Source organism: Solanum pennellii, chromosome 3 (genome assembly GCF_001406875.1).
Source record: "Solanum pennellii chromosome 3, SPENNV200".
Taxonomy (NCBI): Eukaryota; Viridiplantae; Streptophyta; class Magnoliopsida; order Solanales; family Solanaceae; genus Solanum; species Solanum pennellii.
In genome coordinates this window covers 8859292-8866878 of record NC_028639.1, presented here as the reverse complement: position 1 = coordinate 8866878, position 7587 = coordinate 8859292, and the positions used below count along the sequence as shown (strand labels likewise).

General features: G+C 32.3%; 1 long non-coding RNA gene across 2 annotated transcripts in view; it reads right to left on the bottom strand.

Annotated features, from left to right (window-relative positions):
- LOC107014712 overlaps window positions 1-2227 on the bottom strand; it is a 5787-nt gene extending 3560 nt beyond the window's left edge. Inside the window, exons 1-2 of one of the 2 annotated variants that reach the window (XR_001456267.2) lie at window positions 2058-2227; window positions 1709-1939 (exon numbers count right to left, since the gene is read on the bottom strand). This is a non-coding gene — a long non-coding RNA (uncharacterized LOC107014712). Of the gene's footprint in view, window positions 1-1708; window positions 1940-2057 lie in introns of those variants that run through there. The other variant, XR_003577341.1, reaches the window with a different exon arrangement.
- Window positions 2228-7587: the final 5360 nt, after the last annotated feature.

The following is a 7587-nucleotide window of genomic DNA, read 5'->3' as shown; positions in this document are numbered from 1 at the left end:
TGGGGGGGGGGGGAGTGATGGATAAGGGAGGAAAGGCGTAGTGCTTTGTTAATCAAATAATTATTGTTGAGTGACAACTTGTTCCTGACCAGCTCATAAGTAGCATCTAGTTGCCGACAGGCACAAAAGACATTATAAAATAGGAGCACAGACCTATGTAAACACCTCAATGAACTTATGTGGATACTCCTCATCCCGAGGACAATCTCATTTATGAAAAGCGATATAAAGGCCTCGTGAGATACTGACCAAGTATGAATAGATCTTATTTATGCACTAGAAAGAGATGACTCTTTTTTTCCTCATCCCTTCCCCAGTTCCATTTATCCTTTGTTTGACCACCTGTAATGGTCCTTGCTTTTAAGAATGCAGAGCAGGGACAATTTCTCTGCTTAGTGTTCCCTTTTTGTTTGATTGCCCGCCTGGTTAAGTGAGCTATTGGCTTATCAAGCACTTGTCCGCTTCTCTCACCGCCTCCGCCGCGCTCATTAACCTATTTTTTCTACTCAAAATAGTTTCATTTGGAATTTCCTCCTTGCTTTGAGATACCGAAGAAAGGTAAAGTAGCGCTTAGAGTTTGGTGCGAGGATAAACTTTGTACTCTTTCTTCAGATATTTTGCGCTATCGATTCCTGTTATTCTTCAGTAGCTTAGTGATAGTGCTGTCAACTGTTAACCGTTGGGTCGAAGGTTAAAATCTACTTGGGGAAATTTGATAGTTTCCTAATTCTTTAATTCAAGTTGATAATACGTTTTATTGTAAGATCTGCTGAAGTAACTCATGCTTGGGTTGTACCTTCCTTAGGTGTCAAATGTGATGTTGCACCGGGTAGTTTAAATCATACCTCTATTTCGGTACGATGAGAAAGAGTTTACTATGGTTAGTGCAGTGTGATTTGTGGATCTAGTCATGCCTTTACACCTATCGTCGTGGAAGCTATTTCTAGGAAAGTTTATGGATCTCGAGTATCCAATTAATTAATCTCGCAGACCGAGAAGCTTAAACGATACTCTAAGACGAACGAGGTTCGATTTGGCAAAGTTGTTTCAACGTATGCTCTAGCTCCCAGATTTTTCTCTTATTGCTAGCTCTTTTCCTTTTATGCCAGATGCGCTTTACTCACTTTTTTCTTGTTAATTTCACCATTTAATACTTACTGTCTTGATTGGAGTTTTGGACTCTTCAACTACTTTGAAGTTTGAGTTATACGACGTTTTATACTTAAGGGTGCAAGTTAGGAGATATATTGCTAAATCGATGTAAATTATACCACAATAGGCTTGAATCTCCACAACGAGAACAAAATGTATGTGCTTCAACTTGAATATTTATTTATTCATTTCTGTTCATTTTATTTTCAGTTGCAACTTACCATAATTTATGGTATATGTACCAAAACTTTTCTTTTTCTTGCGAAAGTGAATTGTCTGCTATAAGAATGACTTGGATTACAACTCGTCAACCAACGGAAAAATCCGTAGCCCAGGTGACTCATAGCCTCCCTCTCGCCCAAATAAATGAAATGGGATGAATCAAATCAATAAGCTTTTTGATTGATTCAGGGCGCAGCGAAGCCAAATTCAATCAAGGAAAGGGCGGAAGTATAAGTTATATAAATATGAACAATCATGTGTAAATTATATAAATATTAGTTAGTTTATTGTTATTTAGCTTTCCAACTTATCATACAATGTCAATTTTTCTACGTAAATTCAAAATAATTATTCAAAATTAAAGAACAAACAAATTATTTTTTTTCTCAAAAGGCAGTTCGACGTCTTCTTGAGATAAGGCATTTTAATCTTTCTGAGAAATTAATATTATTCTTGTTCTTTCTTTTTTCCCAATCAATCAAAACAAACTGGAAAAAAGCAAAATAAGAAAGAAAAAAAATAAAGAAGGCTAACTTACGTGCATGCACATATCCAATTTGAAGTACTACAAAATACAATGCATCCATCTTAGAAGAAAAAGTATATTCTAAATATTCCACTTTTTATATCACAAACAAATAAAATAATAGAAAAAATAAAGATAATGAATTAAGTTTTAATACCTCCGCATATTACACATAATTGATTGGATTCCATTAATAGGAGCAATCCATGATTGCCAAGTCATTGGAGTCGATCATGAACAATTTTTTTTATTTGGAGAGTCCACATTTTGTGAAACTTGTTATCATCATTCACATTTTGTACTGCCATAGGGCTTCATCTAGAACTAATAAATATACCTTTTGTTTTCATTATTATATGGTCATGATTGATTATGTTATCATCTAGTCATTCTTGTCTTGTTCGAAGCCAATTGAATCTCGATAGTGAATGGTTGATCGTGACTTTGATTTTTTTTTATCAAGAAAATATGACTTTTGTGATCTAATCAGACAGTAGAAGTAAGTTGAAAAAAAAAGTAATTATGTATTTAAGAGGATTCAAATATGAGACCTCTTGATTAAGGATAATGGTATGGGATTCCAGTCCCATATTAATAGTCAAATTCTTAATTTTGTACAATAACATACCAACTAAATCTACCAAGATAACTACTTAAGTTGCAAAGTTTGAAACTTAAGTATTTTCATAATGTCATTGATGACATCATTAGTTGTAAATTTCTTCTATAAATAGAGCATTTTTGCTCATTTGTAGAACACAACAAAGCTAGAGAGAAAAATCACTTTGAGTGCAAAGCGAGATATTCGATAGACTATACAAGAAAAATAGTCTGTGAAGAAAAATAAAGTGTGAGTGATATTTTAGTAAGGTGGAAACCAAAAGAGTGTTGTTCCTTTTGAGTGTGTAGTGGTCACTTTGAGTATTGTATTTGTGACTACACGGTGTAAAATTCCTTACTATAGTAATATCAGTTGCTCTTCTTGGCGGCGATTTTTCCCTTATTGAGAAGAATTTCCACGTAAAATTCTTGGTGTCATTATTTTCTCATTTTATTTCCATTACTTTTACCATATATATTTTTGTGTTAATCCGCATTTTTCAACAAATGAAGTAATTAGTTAATTGAAAAAAATAAAATTAAAGTAACCTTCTACGTCACTTAATTCTTGAATCCGTAAATTTGCCAATCGAAAATCAGTTTATTTGCTTGCTTCTTGTTGTTTTCTCTTAATAATTGAGTCAATAATAAAATTGTTATACGATGATGATTAATGTACTCTTAGATTAGTCAAGAATCGACGGATCTATAAAAGTTCATTATTTAATTTTATTCAATCGTAATTTAATTTAAAATATTGGTTGGGATAGTCGACATTTCTAAATACAAAAAGGAAATCAATACTTCTCCGTACGTAAACGGAAAATATATATTTACAATTAAAGTACAAAAGCAATAAACATAATCATGAGTCAGATTGTTTATTAATCCTATACATTAGTAGTAATTATGAGGACATTGGTTAAATCCACTAACCAACCTATTATTATTACTATCGTTAGAGCAACCCGTTGTTGCTTGTTCTAACGATTTAAGTTGTTTCTTAAGAAACTCAACATAATGGACAGCCTCGTCTAACATAGAAGCTGTGTCCATTTTGGTTCCTCCAGGAACAAGTCTTTGAAAAATCGTTATCTTTTCGCTTATTTTTTCCCTCCGATGTCTGGCTGCAACGCTCCGTGGATCCTTTGATATCTTTACGTTCTTCCTCTTAGGCGGTTTTACTGATTCCGGATCAATTTTGATGGGCTGCATCATCACTATACGAAAAATCATCTCCCTCATTGTCTCATGATCAATTGATGATGAGTTGTGGATTGGTAGCAATTGAATCATTTCAATGTTGTTGATGGATTGTGTAATCTCATTTAAATCCATGTTTTTTTTTTTGGTGAGAAAAGTTAAAATAATATTAGTAAGAAAGAGAAATCCTCCAATATGAGTTAGTATATATCATGGGGATGGTTGTGAATATATATGTATATTTATACATGGCAAGTTCTGGCTTACTTCTATGTTTTATATTTGCTATATATCTCCACTAAATTCCAAAATATATGTGAAATAGTAAACATCAATCTAGAACCTTATGTTGTCAACGTATTGATATATTTCTATGGAATTCATAGTATGTATTTTAACTTAGAGATGTTCAAATGGACAAGTTAGAGTTGAAATTGGGCATGTTACAATGTATTGAGCTACTTTAACTAAAACAAATTGAAATCGAGTCATAATTAAAAGGCTTAAATCATATGCGGCCCCTTAAAGTTGTCCGTATATTTCACTTAGACACCTCAATTTAGCCTCATACCTATTGAACACCTTATGTGTTCAAAAACAGTTCCTATTGGACACAAATGGCTTACGTGGCAAAAAATGTGTATTCACAGTCCCCAAGCACGTGAAACCATTGGAAATGATCTTTTTTTCTTTTTCTTTTCAATTAATAAACCTAATCAATAAATAATGCATAAAAATAATTAATTTAAAATAAAAAAAATGATCTTCTTCCCACATACCTTTCTGCAACTACTCTCATCTCTTTCCATACCCACACCCACCCCGTCCATCTTTTCTCCGATCCCCTCAAATTCTTCTTGTGTTTTTTCTTTTTCTTTTCTTTTTCTATGTAAATCTAATTAAAGTCTTAAATATTTTGGCAAAGTTTCATTGTTTCGATAAAAATAATATTCCGTTGAAGCAATTGATTATCTTTTCTGTAAAAAATTATTTTTTCTTGTAATTTGTTATAAATAATTGGCGGCGTAAATAATTATTAGTGAAAAGAAGATAAAAGATAACGAATAGAAGGTTTTGATGCAATCAGAATGAAAGGTGAATGAGGAATTAGCTTAGATTGACAATAATGGTGAAATATGGATAAAATTCAATGGAGAAGAAGAAAAGGCTGGAGGCTATTGTTGACTGGCGTTGAGACGCCGGGGCCAGTGAAAAGGGAACGAAGAAGAAGAAGCATGGAGGTTGCAGTTCAGGTCGACCAGAAAAAGAAGAATGGTGGGTGGCCGGTGGGGTGGGGTGGGGGTGGGGTGGATTAATTAAATTTTTGTTTTTTTAAATTGCTTTTTGATTATTTAAATAAAAAAGTTTTAAAAGTTAATCCAATTGCCATGTGTCATCACTTCTTTGGTCCATTTATTATGTTTGAGCGTTTGAAATGCACGCATATTTCTCTTTTATTTGACTATCATTTTGTGTGAAATTGGTATAAATTTGTTAAGGTTCAAATGTTCAATAGGTATGAGGCTAAATTGAGGTGTCTAAGTGAAATATACGGACAACTTTAAGGGTCCGCATATGACTTAAGCCTAATTAAAATCATCCAATTATTAACAAGTTTTAAAGTCCTTGTTTGTTTTCTTATAATTTGTTGAGTAACTAATGAAATTTTTTTTCTTTATACTATGGCTATACATAACATATCCAACATAAAAATATTCCAACAAAGTTTCTCGTCGATTAAATTGGATTACACAGACATTATCCCAATAGTTTAAAGTTGATCGTAAATTTGAGCATCAAATCTTTATATATTTGAAATAAAACTACATATTTGAAAATTACGTAAAAAACACTATATATTATAATAATTGATAATTCAAAATATTTAAAAGACATGAAAAAGTTATAGTTATTTTTTTTTTGTTTGAATCTCAAAGTTGAAGAATTCCCTCATAAATTAAGAAGAAGGCAATAATTATCTTTGCGATGATATTCAATTGTATAAAATTTATTTACCATGTAGCATATAGAAGTTGTATTCTGAATCCATTCATAATTGGAGAAGTACCCAGGTCTTATTAATCAAAGAAGGGGAAGCAAATGAGTAAGGTGCATGAACCAAAATCCACCCATGACTCGAGAGTTAACCATTTCACAACTTAGAAGGTAGAGAATATTGCGTATTTTTACACTTTTAAGTTATATTCATATTATGTAACTTTACAACGTAAAGGTAGAGAATATTACTATATTTTTACACTAAAAGTTATATTCATAACATGTAACTTTTAGCAACAAGTTTAGCGTGCATGATAAAGTGTTTTTATTAAATATATTTAATTAAAATTTTGAAAAATTTCTACATGTACTTTTAAATGCTTGTTACATAAATAAGTTAATCTGAAAAAATGGATCTTAGATTTAACTCAACCTTAAGAACTAGCGTATAAGGGAGTTCTTCTCCAAATAGTGGTGGATCCTGGATTTTAAGGTTATGGGTGCTCCTTTAGCTACCAATCACAAAATATAAGTGAATAAATTTAATGTTGCCAATATGTGTTTGAAAACAGAATTACTAATTCCAACAAAACTTTGCAAAAACACGAAGTTACGAAAGTTTAATGAATCAGTAAGAGATATGAATAGAAATTAATTCAGAAAAAACTAAAATCTGGTAAGGAAAATTAGAACAGAAAAAGATTAAGCCCACTGAATTCACAGTGTCCCCTTAAGGAAATTATTCCTCTCTAGTATCCGAGGTTTGATTTGGAATATGTCCTCCCAGGATAGAATGATATCAATCACCAATGTATTGATACCAAAAACTCTGATGTCAGCGAACCAGTCAACAACAGTAAAGTACACGAAGAAACTTTTGTGCAGAAGAAGAAGAACTCAGAAAAATTAATAAGAAAAAATTCTGAAGAATGAATGGTATTTATAGGCAATAGGAACAAGTTCCGAAAGGTTGCAACCCTTTCAGAATCCACATGACCATTGATGAAAGTTTGCAACCTTTCAAACGGTCCTGGTTGTTTCTGAAAGTTGCAACCTTTCAGAACAATCATTTCCAAACGGTGGGAAATTTAATATAAATGGGAAAGATTTTAAATAAAATGGGTCGCGCGGATCCGAGTCAGATCGGGTTAATCAACTAAAAAATTGAAACGTCTCGGTTAATCTCAACTAAATAATTGAAAATATTTCTGTTATCAACTAATTAATTGAAAATATTTTGGCTATTTAATTTAATTTAATTAATTAAATATATAATTAACTAAATAATTAAAATAAACTTTGTCCAAAAAATAATCTCTCCATTGATCATTTTCTAAAGCCAAGACCAAGCCCAAACTGAAGCCGTAGCCGAAGCCGAGCGAGTGACGACGACGAGGGCGCGAGGGGGATCCCTCTTTCCAACCCTTTTAACAATAAATAGGAGTATTTCTATATTTAAACTCTCCTATTTTTCTTTCCACCACCGATGAGGGACAAATGCCTTTTAATTAAAGTATCAGAGGACTTTTCAAGTTTTCAACTCTTCAAGTTCTCAACTTTTCAAGTTTCTCTCTTTTCATCTTTCCTCTATTTTCCATTAATTCGTGCTACATACGCAACAATCCCTCACATCAATGGGGGATGGTTATAACATAGGAATGCACAGACAAATGTGTAATTTACAGGCAAGGATTAATTGCATCTGGATAAGTAGGTTTCCCCTTGGACTTTCCGTAGTGAACATATGTCGGATATACTCGGTCAATCGGTAGATACGATATCTTTGAACTGTCGAGCTTTGATATATATATCTAGATAACCATATGTCACACAATTAACCATTTAATGTTTATGCTTCTTATGATTGTGTTTGTTTCAGCCATAAA